Here is a 20,876-nt window from a genome sequence, read left to right as displayed (position 1 = left end):
TAGAGAACAGACTTGTGGTTGCCAAGGGGGGGGGGAAGGGAGAGGGATGGACTGGGAGTTTGGGGTTAGCAGATGCAAACTATTACATTTAGAATGGATAAACAACAAGGTCCTACTGTACAGCACAGGGAACTGTATCCAGTCTCCTGGGATAAACCATAATGGAAAAGAATATAAAAAAAGAATGTATATATTCTGAGTATAACTGAGTCACTTAGCTGTATAACAGAAATTAGCATAACACTGTAAATCAACTATAGGTCAATAAAAAGAAATTGAAAAAAAAGATAGAGATGATAGCTTTACTTTGATAATTCCTGGATGAGAGAACTTGTATCGTTATCTTATTTAGATAGGCTCTGTTTCTTCATCTATATAATGGAAGTGGGCGGTGGGGGGAGAAAGCTTGGGTAAGGGGTGCATTTGAACAAATAATCTCTCAGATACCTTTTAGTTCTAATAATCTATGATTCTCTAAAATACCATGTGAAATTCATTTTTAAGGAGAACATTTTGGGAACTCCCTGGCTGTCTGATGGTTAGTACTCGGCGCTTTCACTGCCAGGGCCCAGGTTTAATCCCTGGTCAGGGAACTAAGATTCCACAAGCTGCCTGGTGCAGCCAAAAAAAAAAAAAAGGAGAACATTTTACATGTTTTTGTAGTTCTCATTTGATGTCTCTGCAGCTTTGGGGAGAAAAATATATCGATGATTTCAATATAGTATGATAAACGCAAAACTTATTTACAGTAGCACAGAAAAGAAAATAGCTAATCGTCTTTAAGGGAGTATGATTAAGCTTAAAGGAAAGAAGCCATTTGAGCTGGGTCCTGTGAACAGGAGTTTGTCAGCTACAGAAGGCAGGGTAAAAAGAGATAGTTTTCTCTATTTCTGCCACTGTGTTGGTCTCTGAGTTTTTATTTTAAAATTTTCAAGAGGTAATTTAAAAAATTTGCTTCTAAAGTGTTCTCATAAATAATTTATGAAAGAAAATCCCTTAGTCTAAGATAGAATTTTATATAGAGAGAGAACTCAGTAGTGTGGTCTTATCTTATTCCTGAACTCTGAATTTTCTGGACTGAGTATGTGATTGAAGTTAATCTGAACAGGCAGCAAGACCTGTAATTTTAGGGTCTTTAAAAGATAACTGAAGTCTTATGGGTGTCAGTCAGATTGGGCCTTCAACATAACTGCACAGTTCCTCCCAATTTTATTTCCAGTTGTTATGTCAACACTACTCCAGCAGGGGGCAAGCTTTTAAAATTAAGCGCCTTCACAAATAAGATTCCATAACCTTTTTACTTTTGGTTCACGGACTTTAATTTTTGTGCATTTATCTCTACCATAATTTGCTTAGGGTACAGGAAATAGAAGTTATTTAAAATGAGATTAATCCTTAAATCACAAAACAACAAGAAGTCATAGGACACTTTAAAACAATGAAAATAAGTAGTAATGAGCACTTAGCTTTATGGAACTAGCAACAAAGACTGTTCAAGCATGCAGGATAAAATGAAGACAAAGCAACTACCCAGAAAGCAGAGACAAAAAGAATACCTTTTGAAAACATTTTGGGAACATTTATGTTCAACTGAAGGTGCTTTAACTTAGTCCAAACAATTGTTTACATTTTTTTGCCTTTAAACATCTTTGCATTGATAAACAACAAATGAGCAGTCTATTAATTATGACTGCATGCATACATCATGCTGGGTTAAGTAGGTTATTAGACAAGGACTCAAGGGACCCAGCTTCTATTTTTATCTCCCACACCCCCCTTGCTAGGCTAATCACTTCCCTTCTTTAGGTCTCATTTTGCACAAAATAGAGACTATCATTTGCCTGCCTCAGTGTGTTGTTGAGCTAATCAAGGATAACACATATAAAAGAGCCTTTTAAAACAATTAAGCTGCATGCCAGTTAATGTTTAAAACAAGAAACACTTGGTTTTACAACTCTCCTCCTGACTGTAGAAGACCATACATTCAAAGGCAAAAAGTCTGTGTGAGTTCCAGAGCCTTACCTTTTAAGGACAGAGGCCAGCTTCACTCACAATTTTCACGTAAAAACCTTAATCATTGAGGCACAGGGTCTGATGCTAACAAAATACTTTTTCTCATTGGAATGGTAAGCATGGGCCTCATTAGTGATTGTCCTAAAAGTAAATTATCTGTGGAAACTAGCTCCCACATTGCAGCACTGATATAGATATACATATTAATTCATTTTATTTAACAAATATATATTGAGCACTTGCTCTGTGCCAGGCACTGGGTTAGACACAGGGGATTCGTCAGTGTATAAAACAGACAAAAATCTCTGTTGTGTTGGAGCTTCCATTTCTGTGTGGGGCAATACTTACTAAGGTTTTTGTTTGCTCATTTAATAGGATATAGAAATATTTTAAGGGAAGCTGGATTTTCATTTATCTAGAAATGATGACCAAATTTCTGGGTCCTAAAAATAAAATCAATGTTTTTATTTAATTTCATCTTACTCTTGAGGGAAATTTCATGAAGAATTCAGTTTTATCCAGCAATCCCACTCCTGGGCATGTATTGGGAGAAAACCATAATTGAAAAGATACAGGCACCCCAGTGTTCACTGCAGCACTATTTACAATAGCCAAGACATGGAAGCAACCTAAATGTCCATTGACAGATGAATGGATAAAGAAGATGTGGTACATATAATCAATGGAATATTACTCAGCCATAAAAAAAGAATGAAATAATGCCATTTGCGGCAACATGGATGGATTATCATACCAAGTGCAGTAAATAAGACAAGGACAAAAACCATATGATATCATTTATATGTGGAATCTAAAATATGATACAAATGAACTTATTTACAAAACAGAAACAGACTCACAGACATAGAAAACAAGCTTATGGTTACCAAAGGGGAAAGGGGGTGGGGGAGGGATAAATTAGGCGTTTGGGATTAGCAGATACAAACTACTATATATAAAATAGATAAACAACAAGGTCCTACTGTATACCACAGGGAACTATATTCAATATCTTGTAATAAACCATAATGGAAAAAATATGAAAAAGAATACATATATATATGAATCACTTTGCTGTACACCAGAAACTAACATAACATTGTAAATCAACTATACTTCAATAAAAAAATTAAAAATTCAGTTTTGTTTATGGTCAATACTATTTATTCAGCACCCACTGCAAACATAGTCTAACAGGTAGAAATTAAATACATAAAGTGGTTTCTGGTTTAGTCTGTATCATTTTTCCCATTTATTTTTCTCTATTTTTTCTGAAACTTCTTCCCTATCCTCTCTTACAGAGATTTGAAAGCAAACAGCCTTGTAACGGGCATTTAATAATAACTAATATTTTTACAGGATTTTTAGTTTACAAAAAATTTTATCATACATAGTCTCTTTTGAGACAACCGGCAATCCCACCCATAGATGCTACTTCTGCTTTGCAATTGAGGAAACTAAGATTCAGAGACAGTAAGTAACCTACTCAAAGTTGCGCAGCTAATGAGAGGCACTGCTAGGATTCAGATTCACATTTTCTGTATTCAGATCTCTAGACCTTTCCTCAAGGCCATCTCTTTCCTTTCTCTTTAGAAATAGAGAAAATCAGACAATATCACCTGACTTTGGTGTTCAATACCTCCTTGTTAATAAGCATGCCCAAAGTCAGCCTGTCAAGAAAAGTTTTATAGTTATTAAGCAGATGAAGGCAACTAGAATATTTTCTTCTTTGTTTGTGTAAATTCCTGAATCCTAGAGTCTAAAGGTTAATGAAATCAATAATTAACACCTCTGGTACAAACTACACTCGAAGTCTACTTTGAGTGATTTACCTTCATTTCTAACTTAAGCTACAAAAATGCATTAATATAAGGATAGGAATGGGAATTTCTTCCACTCTACAATGAAAGCTATGTTAAGGTGAAGAACTCTTATTAACACTGATTCTGGCTTAATTTCTATTTAAAGGAGATATTAATATGGACTGAGGTAGCAGATATGATCTGAAAGCAAAGAAAAGCATTGATAATCCATTAAAATAAAACATTAAGCAAACTACTCCAAAAGGCTAGGAATGGCCAGCTTTAGGAAAAGAGAACTAGAACAATGCATGGGCTGGTTTAGAATGTGACACAGAGCTAGGCATTTATGCCCATGGGGGGATGTGTTGCTGGGTAAGTAATTCACGTTTTTCTAATTCTGAGTGACTGTTTCATCTTCATGTACCTGTTGGTGATCACCTATGTGGTGCCCAAGGTGGACACTGCCTGATCTTCCAGTCTGTGCAAGGGACACATTGGATCAAGAGGAAGAAAGTAAAAAAAAAAAAAAAAAAGAGAACAGAAAGACATGGAGTTGGTGGTACACACAGCACCCACAGGCCAAATTTATGCCACGGACTTCCTAGCCCTGGATTAAGAGGAGATGGGACTCAGAATTTCTATGTCCTTGTCTTGTTGTGCTTTCTGTCAGACTCTTGTGTCCTGGGTCCACCACAAGCATTTGTGGGCCCACGGTAAGAACACAAAGGAGACCCACATACCTTATGTCTAAGTATTTAAAAGTTACACGTGGACAATCAGATAAATGGCATACCTTGGCAAATGTACCTTTATAATGACCTAGAGGGCCAGTCTGGAATTTAGAATTTTCAGACTCCCCAAACCTCCTCGTTGGAATACAGTGGCATAGGGAGAGCTGGGCCCTGACACTTGCCCAATTCTCCCACCCACCCTGGCCCTGTCCTCAACTCTGAGGGACTTTATGCCAACAGTGTGGACAACCCAGACTGTCCAGCTGGTCCTTGGTTACCCTATGGCCAGGGGTTTTCCCACCAGTGGTGCCATTTACTCCCTCAAGGATAGACTTGGGGATGAGGTCTGCAGAAGCCCTCAAAAGTGGCAGGAAGCCACTGGTCAAGGTGGGGAGGGGACTGCTGGATTCCAGATGGGCACAGTCCTTTGGCCCCATGGATCTCTCGACCCATAAGCAGGGATGCCTCATGTGGCAAGCCAGAGCAGAACCGTCTAAATTATGCGTCCCAGGTCAGCGCCCCTCTTGCCTGGGTCTAAGAGTGATAATTATGTGTCCTGGTGTCCACTCCAATTTACTAATCATGCAAAATGCACAGAATGTTCTCTTTGAACCAGCCTTGGAGGCAGGAACTGATGTGCCACCACCCAAAATGTGCAACCATGCGTGTGTTATCCTGCTGTTTCGGGTGGACTAAATAAATAAACCCAGTTCCCAGCATTCTGTGTGGTCAGACATCACCTAATAAAAATGTGCTTTTTAATTCTCATTTTTATTGTCTGACTTTTGCTGGTGGAGTGTTTAAACTCAGAAACCACTAGGTCTTAATTTGTTTTCATCCATCATGGCTGGCTTCCCTTCTCCTGTCTCATTTTGAAACTTTTGGACTAGCTTCACCATTGGGTTAATGTAAAATTAATTGCACATTTCTCTGTTTGCTTTGGTAATGTGTAGCTTATCGTTTTAGACAGTATCAGGTGGTAATTATGTAAAAACACACTAAGAAATACTGGTACATTTCTATTCTCCCCGACTATTTTTTAAGCTGTTTAGAACGGGGCCTAGAACCAAGATACCGATTCCCTTCAGCCCTTGGGCAGCTGGTGAGGCCTGGCGGCTAGAGGCTGGCCTAGCCTGTGACTGCTGATTCCTTTTTCTAGAAGCCTCATTCATTTACCCCAATGTGTCATCAATATCTTACCATTTTCTAAATATGCCCTGAAGTTAAAGAGGTTTGGTAGCTTTACAAAAGTTGTTTCACTTTGAATGTATCTGGGGATACATGTATTCAGGGTCACTCTAAGTTACTAATCTAAACAATACTGGTATTTCCTCCAATTTAGCAGTTTACTCACTCACCTTAATCTTCTGAAATGCTTTTCCTTCCTCCTCCTCTTAATTTCTCCCAGTCCCACTTATTCCTCAATGTCTTCCTAAGTTATTCAATCATCAAACAGTTACCAAGCTCATAGTTCCAGCTTCTCCATGAAGCCTTCCTTGACCACACTGGTCGGCCACAAACTCTCCCTCTCCCTCTTTGAGACTCATAATGTATATTATCTCCACTATTTATTTACACACAGCACCTTGTTATTTCAGTTCTGCTTTTACATACATAGATCCAGTCTTCCCAATGAGATTATAGATCCCTGAAAGAAAATACTAAAGTTTTGTATTTCTCACTCCACCTACTGAAGTGCATTTAGCATCTATATAAAATCTGTTGACTAACAGATCATGACTACAGTAATAATAAATATCACTTACTGAGCACAGTGCTTAGAGCAGAGTCTGTGAAGAGTCCGAATGAACTGGACTGAATCCTTATTAACTGTGCCACCTCGGGCTACTGACAACTGTTTCCTCATCTGTAAAATCAAGATCAGAAGGGGACTTCCCTCATGGGATTGTTTGAGAATGAAATGTCATAATACCTGAAAGCAGTACCTAGAAGAATTAGTATTCAGAGAACATTAGATGGCAATGATAAGAATCATAGTGTTCGAGGCATGGGGATGAATTCTTTACATGTCTTACCAATTTAATTCTTACTATAATCCTATGAAGTAAGAACTGTTACTATACCTGTTTTACAGATAGGAAAACCGAGGCTTAAGGAACATAAGTTTCCAGCCCAAGGTCACAGAAGAGGATCTGAAGTCCAGGCAATCTGACTGCAGAGCCCACCTTCTTAATCACTATAGGATGCCAATGGCAAAGACAGCAGAATCAGAAACTGATGGCATTGCCCCCTTTAAGCCACTTGCTGAATAAACATGTTGGGAAAGTGCAAGAGTACACGTAAAGCAGTCCTGTGCCCTAAACTGGAATTGGGATTCAGATTTGTCCGAGCCTGTGAACAACCTGGTAGGGAGGGTCGCCAGAAGTCAACGTCAATGAGGTTTTTGGCTGAACCCGGAGCGGGAGGGGTGGCGTGACTTGGTGCCTGATGTTGAGAGACTAGGGAAGGGAACAGAGCATGGCATTTGATTCCATCCTGTCTGAAGCCTCCTGGGCAAGAGGCTGCAGACAGATGATGAAACAGATGTTTTCACAAGGGAAGCTGAGACACAGAGGTATAAGCAACCTGGCTGCAGGCCTGGTGACAGGCCGTGATGCAGAGCAGGGTGAGTGGTGTTCTCCCCACAGTTAGGGCCGGGCTGTGCTGCAGTGCAGGCTGCAAAGGGGGCTGTGCTGCCTGGGCATCCTCAGCACCAGGCAGGGCACCTTGGGGGCAGACATCTTGTCCTCACTGAGGGTTCAGGCAGGAGCGGTGGTGGAGAGGTTCCTCAGAGTGGCTTCCTGGGCAGAGCAAGAGTGGAAGAACTGGAAAGCCATGAACACCTATAAGGTACCTTCTGGGATTTATATTGAGCTACACTCCAGCATTACGTAGATGAATGCAACACAGTAAAATCCAAGTTACTATCTCTTATGGGCTGAATTGTACCCCCGTAGATTTGTATGTTGAAGTCCAACTCCCAGGACCTCAAAATTTGGAGATAAGACCTTTAAAAGAGGTGATTAAGTTAAAATGAATCTGTTAGGGTGGAACTTAATCCAGCATGACTGGTGACCTTACATGAAGAGGAAGAGACGCCAGGGGTGCACTTGCATAAAGAGGCAACCACATGAAGAGGCAGCAAGAAGATGGCCATCCACAAGCCAAGGAGAGAGGCCCTAAGGAAATCAACCCTGCCAGCACCTTGATCTTGGATTTCCAGCTTCCAGAACTTTGAGAAAATAAATTTCCACTGTTTAAGCTACACAGTCTGTGGTATTTTGTTATGGCAGCCCAAGCAAACTCATACACAATCCATAAGATGATCAGTTTCATGCCCTCAGGCTGGCAAGACCTGGGGCAACTTGAAGTAGACCCACATTTAACTCTCACCATATGTGAGGCAGGCAGTATCACTCATTTTTACAAAGTAGGAAACCAAGGTTCAGAAAAGGTAAATAGCCTGCCCAGGGTCACAGAGCTCCTAAGTGATGGAGGCTGGATTCAAATCCAGGTCTTTGTGACTCCCCAATTCGTACTCTATGTGACACTGCTCTCAACCGTGATGTGTTTTACGCACATACTAATCACTAAGTGATGAGCAGGAGAGGCACATCTCCTATTGCCCTGATGATGCAAAGAAAACTGGTTCTTCATTTATGAATTCACTGCAATTGACTGTGTGGTAACATAAAATCCAGAAAGATCTGCTAGCAAAGGAATATTTGATTTTTCAAAAACACTAAAAAGAAAAAAAAATCCTAAGTAATTGCTGCTCCCTGCCATAAAATGATTCTACTAAAATGATGTCGAGTGGAGCCTGAGGGGGTAACTAGATCCACAGGCCTATTCCCAAGTACGTGTGTATTGGGCAACCAGGGGAAATAAGGGAAATGGGACGGGGAGGAGAGAAGATAGGGATTTCCCTGCATTTCTCAAAGGCTATGTTCTCGTCGTTGTACCACTAGGGCCTTACGGGGCTGGGAATACATGACTTTCAATGTATGCTTGTTGATTGACTGAACAAATGAGCAAACAAATGAATGAACTCGACCCCTTAATAAGAAGAGAAAAATCCTTAGGCCTTTTCAATGACCTAAATTTGTCAAAGTATTTTGGGCTTTTCCTAATTTACTTTCTGTTTCACTTAATCAAATAAGATGTCACTTAAAAGGGAAGTAAAGATTAGACAGAAGAATTAAGCCATAGACCAAAGCAGGGCAAAAAAGGGGCTCCTGCCTGCATATTTGAATAGTATAAATGAAAATGTGTCTCCTTGTCACCCTTTACAGTCATCTTAGGAATCAGCTTCACCCCACTGCCTCAGTGGGTAAGCTCGGATATATTTGTTTCAGGTGGATGTTTTTGGCCTGTGTATGGTGAACTGTAATCAGAGATGCTGATAGCTCAGAAAATGGAATACAATGGCAAATATAGGCCACAGTCATCCAAATCTTGTGAGCCGCATAGAATTTCTTCAGGCTGATGATTTTTAAGAGCTGTCTTCAGAGCTTGCTGTTATTATAATTATGTTATTAAAAATAATTATCTAATAGGCAGAGCACAGAGGATTTTTAGGGCAGTGAAACTATTCTGTATGATACTATAGTGGTGGGTACACGTCATTATACATTTGTCCAAACCCATAGAATGTACAACACCAAGAGTGAACCCTAATATAAACTCTGAACTCTAGGATAATGACATGTCAATGTGGATTCATCAGATATTACAAATGTACCACTTTGGCGGGTGACGCTGATAATGAGGGGGGTCTGTGCATGTATGGGGGCAGAGGGTATATGGAAAAATCTCTGTACCTTCCTCTCAGTTTTTCTGTGAACCTAAAACTGCTCAAAAACACTAAGTCTATTTTAAAAATTATCTGCTAAAATAATAAATAATATAAAAGATACCCCCTCTTCCACACGCTAATCAAAAAAATTGGCTAGAAAGCTTATGAACGGGAAAACAAAGCGAGATGTCCTTAAAGTTTTTAGGTACTATTCTAAAACCAACACTTTACTTTAGTACCCTTTACTATAATAAAATGCAAAACTTCCTGTGTACTCTATTCAGATTTTGATAACATCTGAATGTTATCAACATTTGTCAGAAGAAGTGTTTTTTCACCCTACCTTGGCATATTACAATTATTAGTGCAGTAGCTAAAATAATCTTGTTTTTATCTTAGATGTTATTTATCTATTAGTATGCAGAATGTAATACATTAGGGTGAGTTACTTTGTGTTGCTACCCGCCCAACGTTCATTGGGGACAGAGATGCTTCCAGCAACTCAAAAAGTTTAACAAATAGTTTTTCCTCTTTTTTCAGTAAAATCATCAAGTTATTATTAATTTTTAACTCTATCTGGGAAAATTTTAATGAGCTTTCAATTACAATGTTTCTATTTAACTTGCAAATGGATGATACCTCCATCCTACTATCTGCTATTATTATAAACACAGCTTTGAGTCTGAACAATCCAATGCTGATTAGAGGTTTTCAGCATTAAGCCTTGGCCTCATTTCTAAAGTTTAACAAATAACACAATACATAATTCTCTGGCATGTCCAGTCCTTTTGTGTCAGGCAGTTGAAGCTCTCTCTACTCACATGACAAGCAAACAGAAAGCATACTATAATCAACTGAGCAGCCTATGATCAACTTTGCTCAGAGCTGTCCCTCAACTCCCTGTAAGTCCGTAGTGGTTCTCAGACAAAAATATGGCAAGGCATTTTTCTCTAATGAAGAGAAAATCTCTGATTAAGAGCATCTGATGTTTCTTATTTGTTAAGTGATTATGAATTGAATTAGCACAGGGCCTAGCCACAACTGTCTCTCCTGTATTATTTTCACTCGCTTCTGCTACACAAAGCCAATCATTTGTGAGGTGCTGGCCTTTATAATGTGACCATTATAATACATAATGGGACCATTATGTTAATTAATTAATTGAGCAATAATGCAGACAGCCCATTCCCATTATCCTGAAATAGGACACATTCCAGCCACGTCCGTGAAATCAGTAGATGCAGCAGTTATTTCCATGTTTCTTGCGTGTCTGCAGATAGTCAACCAAACATTAATAATGCACTTGAAAATACGAAGTCACAGCTGGTAGCTAACAGCTCTGAACTCAGGGCATCTTCACAAGCTTGGTTACTTTCTCTCTTCATTGACAGCACATGTTTAAGTTGCAAATAGTAGCAACTGAGCAGCATCTCAGCTGCCTTCCCATGACAGACATTTTCAACCATTTGGTGCCCCCATACATGCAAATATCTAAGTAAGTTAACAGTATGCAAAGCTTTTAGACCACTCCAGTGACAGGACTATCACTCTGTCTGACTCCAGAATCAACTCCAAACCACTTTGCTCTAACGTCAGTAATTTCTTTCTTATCCCAAGCAAGGTTATCTTGTGGCTAACATGTTCCCCCCTCTGGGAAAATGTTCTTATTAGATGGATGAATAAGGTGGCTAAGAATGAAGAAGCTTACTGCTCAAGGAGAATCTGTCCAGGAGAGTCACTCTGACCCCCCAAAAGGCCTGGGGTGGGTAATATGTCTAGAGCATAACTAGATGAATTGAATTTCAAAGCCTTAACTAATTTCTGGTGGTATGGATGCTGTGTGCCATGCCACAGATCCCCCTTCTAGGACTGAAGGATTTATTCCTCTAGCTGTTTCTGGGAAGGATGTCAACTGACTGCCCTCAGGGCTGTTCCACCCAACGTCACATCCCTTCCTGGGGCAGCCAGCATCCAATGATTGGTCCATGCTTCCTCCTCTCAAATAAGAACAACTCTGAAAAGCCATCCTGGATTCAGTGCTCCCTGTGGGGTCCCCTAGACCTTGATTTAGACGACATGACAACCCTAATGATTTCCCTTCCTAATCCCGCTTCCTTCCCGTTCCCTTCCTTCCACAAGTTTTGATCCTTAAAGCACTCCCTAATAAACAATTTGCATACTAATTTCCACCTCAGAGTCCATTTCCTGGAGAACCAACATGCAATATCTGGCTTTCCCATTTCCTTACCTTATACGACATACTATCACTTTCTTGCAGTTGTAATTAGCCAGTGGAGGATGTGTTAATCATATATATGTATGATTTCCACATGGAATTTCTGAGGGATTAGATCCTGCCTACTTTACACCACTTACACTACTCTATACTCGCTGAAAATCAAATACAGTTACAATTTAATGAATGTTCACTGAACAGAAGAAGCTCCAGGGTAGGGTGGGGTGGTAAGTATTACTACTCACAATAAGTGGCAAATATCCTATTTGGGGCTAACTAGTAACTTCAGGGGACTGCGAGTGAGTTAAATTCATTTGGGGCTAGCATTATGCACAGTCAGCTTAGGCATCCCTCTGAATACCTAAGGACTCCCTGCAGTTTTAAAATAATTACCTGCTCAGTTAAGTCTGTAGACAAAGGCCATCTTTCTACTCACTGATAGTTTAGAGAAGGAGAGTTCATTTTTACAGATACTCTAAAAAGGCCTGCAGGCGCCAGAAATGTTCCATGTCTTGATGGTAGTAATGTCCATGGGTGTATACAAATGTAAAACTTCACCAAGAAGTACACTTTGCATTTTACCATATACGTGTTATTACACTTCAGTTAATTTTATTTTCTAATTTTCTGCAAGATGACCAACAAATGTCCAGTGTGATTTGCAGTGTAATCAAGCCTCTTATCTTCGGTCTGCTTTTATCCTAAGCCTTATTCACCCAAGGTGAAGACATAGCTTAGCTGAGGTCACCAGGATAGGAAATCCAATATGGGTTTGGGCTTAAGTCTTAGCTGGTATTAATACAGTTGTGTTTGTCTGAAGTCTCTTTTGGGACACTTTTGGGAAACTTAATATATTTACATAAACATTTAGAGGCTGAAGATAACCTGAAAGATAATGTCTATAATTAAGGCTTCTAAATATTTTCCTAAATTATTCAGGTTAACATATTCAAGGCAGAAAAATAGTTTGCCTTCTATCAGAAATAGCTAATCAAAGTCATTAGTCCTTAGTGAAACAACCACATCAGATTTTCCCTCAGAGCAGATTATAATCGACTTTGAATCCTGTACTACCTATATGACTTTGGGCAAGTCACTTGCTTGTGCCTGAGCTTCAGTTCCACATCTGTAAAATAATAAGTGAGGTTCCCCTCTTCCACGGCTGCTCTGAGAAACAGAGATGGCATGCACAAAAGGTCTTTGTGAAATGGTTAAGTCTTATTACTATTCTGATCCCCCCCTACCAACTGTTTTTGATAGGATTAATCACATTTTTTTCAGTGCCTCTTTTGAACTTATCTTCTTCGAATGGATTTTTCCTTCATAATTACTTCTAAGTTTAAGTGATTCAAGGGGTTGGTCCAGCAACGCCTTCCATTTTCCAATACATTAGAGCACCTTTCTTGAATCTCATCTTACATTTTTCAGATGCTGTATCTATATGGTTGCTTATCTTTCTAGATCTTTTGCAGTTCAATCTTCTAATTCAGTCTGCTTACAATATTATTCCTCTTTGAAATTTCATTGTCAACTGTGGCCAACCTGAGTAAGGACAGTTCTTGATTTCTCTTCATCTGTTTCAATCATTGTATACTTCTCTGACTGTACAAGTACGATGAATAAGGAATAATTGTTGGTACAGAGAAAGTGGCAATTTTCTTTTTGAAAGGTGGGATTATTCTTACATAAGGAAAAGCTTACTGTTTTTCATAAGCTTCTGCAGAGAATTATGAGAAAGGAGATTTAATGAGAGTTGTAAGAACATTTTACAGATTAGTTCACTACTTCAGGTCAATGTACAGAGTGTCTAGCAAGTAGAAAGCATAATTTTAGGTACTTAACTTATACTTTTATCTAATTTAATCCTTCTACAAGTTTGCTATTGTTTTCTTCCTTTTACACGTGTGTTAACTTGTCCAAGGTCACATGGTAAGTTACATGGAAGAGACATATTTGGATAGAGATGCATCCAAATCTAATGCTTGTGCTTTTTCCAAAAGATATTCTTCAGAGGCCCTTATCTGGTAGAGTTCAGTGGATCTCCAACCAGGTAAAGATAAGACATAAGCTTTGGTAATAGAATACTGACTTGCTAGCCACATGGTTTCTGTACAGGATTCATATATTTCCTTTTAACTAGGGTGTAAGTCAGGAAGGAAGGAACAAAGGAAGAAAAACGGTCACTTTACTTCTACTGAGGACTGCTCAATAATAATAATAATTTATAAAATGCCAGTCTTAGATTGCTTCAACAGGAACTTCTATTACTTATAAAGAAGGTATCCTAGAAAGTGGGTTATTCAGTGTAAGGATGGATCACCAAGCAATTAATAGAATTAGCCTTAATGAAAATTACAGTGTCTAAGATCCACGACCAGTAATTGCCACCTTCCAGGACAGTAAAACCTGGACTCAAAAGCCTTCTGGGAAACTGTAATTTTATAATGTAATTACTTCTTTTAATATTAAAGTGTGAAATTGAAAAATTTGAGAAGACCATCTCAGTATGTCCTCATGGGGGCACATCTGTATTATAAGTTTGCAAACCCAAATGGCTAGAATGATACAGTTATCAACATTTAAACATGCTAACATGCACAAGACTAATATTATTGACATGTTGAGCTATATTCAGGTATGTTTATTAAATTATCATATTGCTAGGAAAAATGTATAATTAAAAGTAGATACTAGTGCCTTCCCCTTCCATCCTTCGTCATTCTTTTGGAAAAGCAGACATTGTTAGTCACTATAAAGTCAAAGATGATCCTTATCCTAGACTCAGAGGCCTGGAAAGTATTACTGGGTCAGGGAGTTACTCAGATTTACAGTCAAAACAAGTTCCTACTCTGAGTGGCTATGTGCATCACAGCTTTCACATCCCTGCTGTTGAACTATAGCAGCCACTACTGCATTTCTGGGACCTTTTTGTTGTTGTTGTTACTGCTTCTCATCTGTGGTTCTCCAGATCCATTGCTCAAGATTAACCAAACATAACACACAAAGATCAATGTTCAGCTTTGAAATATAAAAGCATTATGTCCAAATGTTAAAAACAAGGTCAGCAATAAATCATGTTGGAAAGAAGCTGAATGTCATAAACACAAGACAAGAGATTATAAATCATAATTCACAACACAGGGCTCCACCATCCTAAGAAGTTCGGAAGGAAAAGGACAAAACGTTCAGAGGGTTCAGAGGGAAAGGCAAAGGGGAAAGGTCACAAGCCCAGACAGACTAACTAGGTGTCATAGTAACGTTGGTTTGCTCGTTTATTGTTTTTCATCCTGGTGAACGTGGTGCTGATAATACTAAACTTTTTGTTTGTTTGTTTGGCTGGTTTTCAAAGGTCACTCTAGGAAGTGTGATATCAGTTATTTAGAGGACCCTAAATTTCATGTGCTCAGTTAAAGATGTTCCTAACATCTTAAGGGCAAAACACTGAAAATCTTATAGTAGAAAGAGTAAACTTACATTGAGTTCTTCTGGTATCCCTTGGGAATGTGGCATCATCCCGACTTCTTTCAATACGTGGTAGCAAATCACTGACACAAAGAGAAGAACGATTCACTATAAGTTAGAGAGAAGCCACAACCACAAATCTAAATGTCAGCTTTCTAGGTCAACTACAAAGCTAATAATGGTATAAAACTACTAATGACTGTACATCATATTTTCCTTGTGATGAAACGTAATTACAATATGTTAATATTTACAAATCACATTGAGGCTCACAGATGAAGTGAAGTGATAAGTACATAAATATTACATAAATAAGCGATTACACAAGCAAGTTATGCCTCTGAAATTGTGTACTGTAAATCTGAAAACACTAATTGCTTTACAGGACCCAGGCCCATAGACAACATGGGAAGCGATGCTGTTTAGAATGAAATCAACTCCTCTCTACCAAAGAAGAAAATAAGGTTCCAATCTACCTAATTTTTTATATACCACTGGAGAGATTCTGAACACACAGTATCAGTTCAGGATAGTTGATTTGAGAACATGTATAAGTAAATGGCCTGATCTTTTTCTATTATGTGTTCATGTGCAGGCAGTGCCTAAAAATAACTTTTAAATATTTAAAAATATTTGATGGCCAGTATAGTGAGAGGGAAATATATGTGGGGGTAACTCATTCTTTGACTCATATTCAGGTGAGATGTAAATATAAAGTACTGCAAATATCCAAATGTGATTATGGAAAACTTGATTTTCATCAATTTTCTTTTTTTTAGTATTTTAATCTTTTATAACTAGGAAGGAAAATGGGGAGAAATGGGGAGCAGGAAATCACATTTCTAGTTTTTTTTTTTTTTTTGCGATACATGGGCCCCTCACTGCTGTGGCCTCTCCCATAGCGGAGCACAGGCTCCGGATGTGCAGGCTCAGCGGCCATGGCTCATGGGCCCAGCCGCTCTGCGGCATGTGGGATCCTCCCGGACCGGGGCACGAACCCATGTCCCCTGCATTGGCAAGCGGACTCCCAACCACTGCGCCACCAGGGAAGCCCCGTAGTTAAATATTTTTAACTCACAGTTTTGGAAACTCAAGATTCCAGATCAGTTTGGAAGTTCAAAGAAACCAAGAATCCAGTCTGCCATGTTATACACGGCATTTGGGGATGTGATAAGTTTACTTTTCCCCCCATTCAAGAATTCTCTACAGACTCAACTGTAACAATGAGGAGCAGAGAAAATTGTCTTTTTTCTCACTTGATTGCTTTAAAATAACTTATGGCAAAATACCTTAAAATTGCCCTAGAATCAAAGGGCTTTTCTTTGTAGTTCTTCACAAAAATAACTGCACAGGTATTAACTAACCCAAAAGAGCTTTGGTTCTGGGCCCAGATCACACACTAGGAAATTTAGCCCTATTTTACTGGCTTCTTTATTTTTTTATAACATCTTTATTGGAGTATAATTGCTTTACAATGGTGTGTTAGTTTCTACTTTATAACAAAGTGAATCAGTTATACATATACATATGTCCTCATATCTCCTCCCTCTTTACTGGCTTCTTCCATATTTTCTGAATTTCCTACAAGGGACATATAACACTTTTATAATCAGAAAAAAATCACATAAAGAAATTTAGTTCATATCCAAAACTTGCTCAGGGTCAAAAAAAATGAGAGGATAAGCTGGATATCGTGTTGTAAGTTCTATAAGCTCCACCACCTGAGTCCGTGTATAGCCTTAACAACTGTTTCTCATGTTTAGTAGCAAACATTTTGGATGATATAAACAAACACTATTACTTCTTCGCCCCTTACTGATGAGCACTGAAGCCTGTGTGCACTTACATAATTTTCTTCAGCATGGAGGTTAAAAAATAAATTATCCAGCAGCTTTACAAACAATGTGAAGGCTGTGTTAATAAATCTGAAGCTCTGGACAGCGTTAAGCCATCTGCGATGTTTGCTAGGGGGAGGCTGACAGGCCTATCAAAGAGAGCAAGGATGAACTTCTCAACAGAAAATTATTATTTTAGGGTGTGTAAGGCGAGGCAACACATTCTCATAAAAATCTGGAGAGACTGAAGCAGCAGGAGGCTGAAGATTTACCACCAGCTCTGATACTTACAAGCTCTGTGACCCTGGACCATTTACTTAACCTCTCTGAGCCTCTGTCTCCATTTATAAAATGACAATAATAGGACCTATTTGGAGTGTTATGGCAAGGATTAAACTAGTTAAAGTGCTTAGGATATCTACTAGAACATGGAAAGTGCTCAAATGTTAACTCTTATAGAAACCAGAACGGTCTTCTCCACTTACATAACAATGGTGTAAAAATGAAAAGCAGAGTTTGAACGTTTTAAAATATATTCATTACACAGTAGACTAGGTTGGACCACTAAGTTCCCTTACCTTCACGCTAACAGTACTATTTGGTATTCGAATCTTCAGCAGCCCCTAAAACGATGCCACCTGAGTAATGGCAAATGGAAATTCCCTGTGCGAAATTAGAGAAAGCCTATGCTTGCGTTTAAGGCTCTAAAAGGTTGTTTCTAGAGAGAAAATCATGTTCCATTGGAGGATAAGAATCTGCTTATAACATTAATGGTAAACCATTCCCAAATATTCACGTAGAGTGAGAGAATTGCTAATAACTTGCCCCACGTTGATTTTTCATGACTGCCCCATACAACAGGTATTGTTTTAATCCCTGGAGAAAACTGAGGCTCAGGGAGGTTTTGCTCCCTGTTACACAACAAGTAAACGGCAGCCTGGGCACTCTGCTGTTTAATTGTAAGTGGGGACATCCATTTATTTGAGAAAAAACCACGTTAGTCTCACCCTTTAAAAAAAAAAATTGCTGGTGGTGCGGAGGACACCACTGAGAAAGAGAAGAACAAGGAGGAAAAATTCAGTCAGCAGTTTCTTTCCCTGAAGGGCAGAGCCAACCACAATTGCCCCAGAAGCAAAGCCGGAGTTGGCAGACGCCAGGGTGAAAGGACAATCTTCCCGGGAATCTAAGGAGAAGGTGTGCCTTCAAAAGGTAGTCGCCGCGGTACTGCTCCCCTCCTCCACTACCCACTAACCTGTGTGTCGCTAGTTTGGGTTTGCCAGCCGTCGCCAGGGAGTGGAGCAAGACTCTGTGCTATAAACAGGAGCGAGTGCCAGAGCCCCCGGCCAGCCTCTCCAAGGCCGGACTGCCAAGGAAACCTGGCGTTGTGACAGCAAGGGCAATGCCGCACGGCCAGTGGTCACCGAGGAGCCACTCTGGGGAGGACAACCACCCCGCCCCTCAAGGCTCACCTTGAGTGAGGTCTCTCCCATTAGTGAGTTGTGTAGGCTCTTAAAATTCCTCTAGCCTGAGTGTTTCAGGAACCGCCGAGAAGTCAAATTGTGTGTGCGCGCGCGCGTGCGCGCACCGGTGTGAGCGTGCCCGTGTGTGCGTCCACGTGGGCGCGCGCGCACAAATGCCCCAGGTTTTCTAGAGAAAAGGTCGAGCTCTTGACCCTCATGGGAAAAACCATATTCAGGAAAAGAACATACCCCTGTCTTCCAGAAAAGAACACCGAGCTCACCACTTTTATTTCTGGAGCAAATGAGCCCAGGCTCTCAGCCCAGTTACCTCTTACAAAACCCTAAGGCACTTAAGAGAGACCACAGGGGAAAAAAATAACACAACCCCTTTTCTAATCTAAACCTAATCCTCCTTAAACCTCGCCTGACCCGGCCTACCAGGAATGCTGCCAGTGCCAAATGATATGATGTTATTCAGCTTAGGTTTTAGCCTGCTGCTCCTGAGCCACAAAATCAAAGGGGAATGTTCCAGCCACCACCTGCTGATGAATGGGTAAACAAGGGCCCGTCAAGAAAGAGGAGCCCCAGTGTTTGAAGACAATGCCTTTGTGTAGTTCTGGCTCTCATAAGGGCACAGCTCCTAAGGAACAGGCTTGAGACATGCATAAATGCCGTGCCAACTAGTTCAGGAACCGGGGTGCAGCTGTTCCTAATGCACCCTTTGCCCCCTGCTACCCCTCAAACCACAAGAGAGTACCCAGGACACCATGTCCCCTCTCCCAGAAGAAGCTGGCAAGGTACAGTTTGTGAACCAGTTAGGTTTATGTTGGAAGAGCATTTTCCACATCATTTTCTGAGAAGCCTCAGCTCTGTAAGAGCAACGTAGAGCTCAGAACACATGACCTGACTCCCATTTTACCAGAGCAGTGGTTTTGATCTGTTTTAAATCTGGGGGACCTGCATGAGATTTGGGGGGTGGGGGGAGTTCTGTTGCTAAAAACAGAATGTTTGAAAAACATTCTTGTAGTATCAGATTTGGTACATCCTTACACAAGAGGGGTTTAAATGAAATAAGTCATAGATCCTGAGATCCAGCAAGCTGGTTTTGTTGTTTTCTCTGCTTCCTTCCTCTGAACAAATGTCTCCTTATTACTCTTTAAATGTGTGATCGGATCAGCATCATCCTCTCAGCAATCATAACCCTGGGAAGAGTAGCTAACATTTATTCAGGGTCTGTTGTGTGTCATGTGATGTGCTGGGAGTTTTCCTGCATTATCTTACTGGAACCATTGCAGTGCTCTGGGTGGAGGATCGCTCTCCTTGGCTCTCAGGTGAGGGCAGTGAAGCAGAAACACAACTACAGCAATGACAACATTCACAACAGCAGCTTGCCTCCATGCACTCAGGGCTCTTAAATGATGGACCAGAACTGTAACCCAGGTAGTAACTCAAAACCTGAGTTCTGTATAATGTTACCTCTAATGTTTAACAAGCAAGAGGTGTGTGTAAGCGTGTGTGTGCGTGTGAGCGTGCGTGTACGTGTGTGTGTAAATCAGATGTAAATTATTTTTACATCTTAAAAATACATCTCAATAGAGAAAGTCTGAAAGTAAAAATAGGAATAAAAAAATTACCCATCATTCCACCATTCCAAGACCACCAACTGTTAATATTTGGGCATATTTCCTCCCAGTGTATTTTTATGTATAATTTTTAGTTCTGCACATTTAAAACAGCTGTGATTGTCTATGCATATTTTATTTTGCATTTGTCACTTAATATGACAACAAAATATGATTTTTTCATAACATTTCAAATTCTCTGCCATTTTTACTGGCTAAATAATAGTCTTAGGTGGAGCAATTCAGTTTAACAAACATTTATTGAGCACATAGTATATAATACTGTTCTTTTCTTCAAGGAACTAGCAGTCTAGTATAGGGAAAATAAGGCACATAGATAACTATATGGTTATAATAACTAACACTACTGAACACAGACTGTGTTCCAGGCACTATTCACATGAATGAACTCACTGAATTCTCTTAGCAACCTTATGAGTAGGGACAATCTCTCTACTCTTTTAATAGTTGTCAAAGACTGAGGCACATCTCGCTAACGAGATGGTATTTCTAGGTAGGATAATAGCTCTTTGAAGATGTCCACCTCCTAATCCCCAGAACAAGTTTGTGATAACTTGTTATAGCAGCCATAGGAAATGAAAACACTAGGATTCAAACCCTGGCAGTTTGACTTCTAGAGCCATTATTCTTAACTATGGTCATATATGTTGGGCAAGGCAATTAACTGTGCTCAGGGCACTATAAGCGCCTAAAGAAAGGACACTTAACAGAGCACTAGGGAAGAAGAGGAAGACAAAAACCAGGCTCTTTAAAGCTGGACAGGAGTTCTGAAGGCAGTGAGAGAAGGAAGGATGAGGAATTCAATTACCATACGAAGCTCTCCATGCTTTCATAAGTGAAAAAATTCTAATATTATGCACAATAGTTTTCCCATTTCTGTTTAAATATATGTGTGAGTA

The 20,876-nt window shown here is 39.7% G+C and overlaps 1 long non-coding RNA gene across 2 annotated transcripts in view; it reads right to left on the bottom strand.

Annotated features, from left to right (window-relative positions):
• The window catches only part of LOC132597474 (uncharacterized), a 127,678-nt gene extending 109,216 nt beyond the window's left edge, over positions 1 to 18,462 (bottom strand). For both annotated transcript variants that reach the window (XR_009564317.1, XR_009564318.1), the window contains exons 1-2: positions 18,344 to 18,462; positions 15,052 to 15,122 (exon numbers count right to left, since the gene is read on the bottom strand). This is a non-coding gene — a long non-coding RNA (uncharacterized lncRNA). The remainder of the gene's footprint in view (positions 1 to 15,051; positions 15,123 to 18,343) is intronic.
• Between the last annotated feature and the right edge of the window lie 2,414 nt (positions 18,463 to 20,876).

This window comes from Globicephala melas, chromosome 6, assembly GCF_963455315.2.
Source record: "Globicephala melas chromosome 6, mGloMel1.2, whole genome shotgun sequence".
Taxonomy (NCBI): Eukaryota; Metazoa; Chordata; class Mammalia; order Artiodactyla; family Delphinidae; genus Globicephala; species Globicephala melas.
This window is presented reverse-complemented; position numbering and strand designations above follow the sequence as displayed.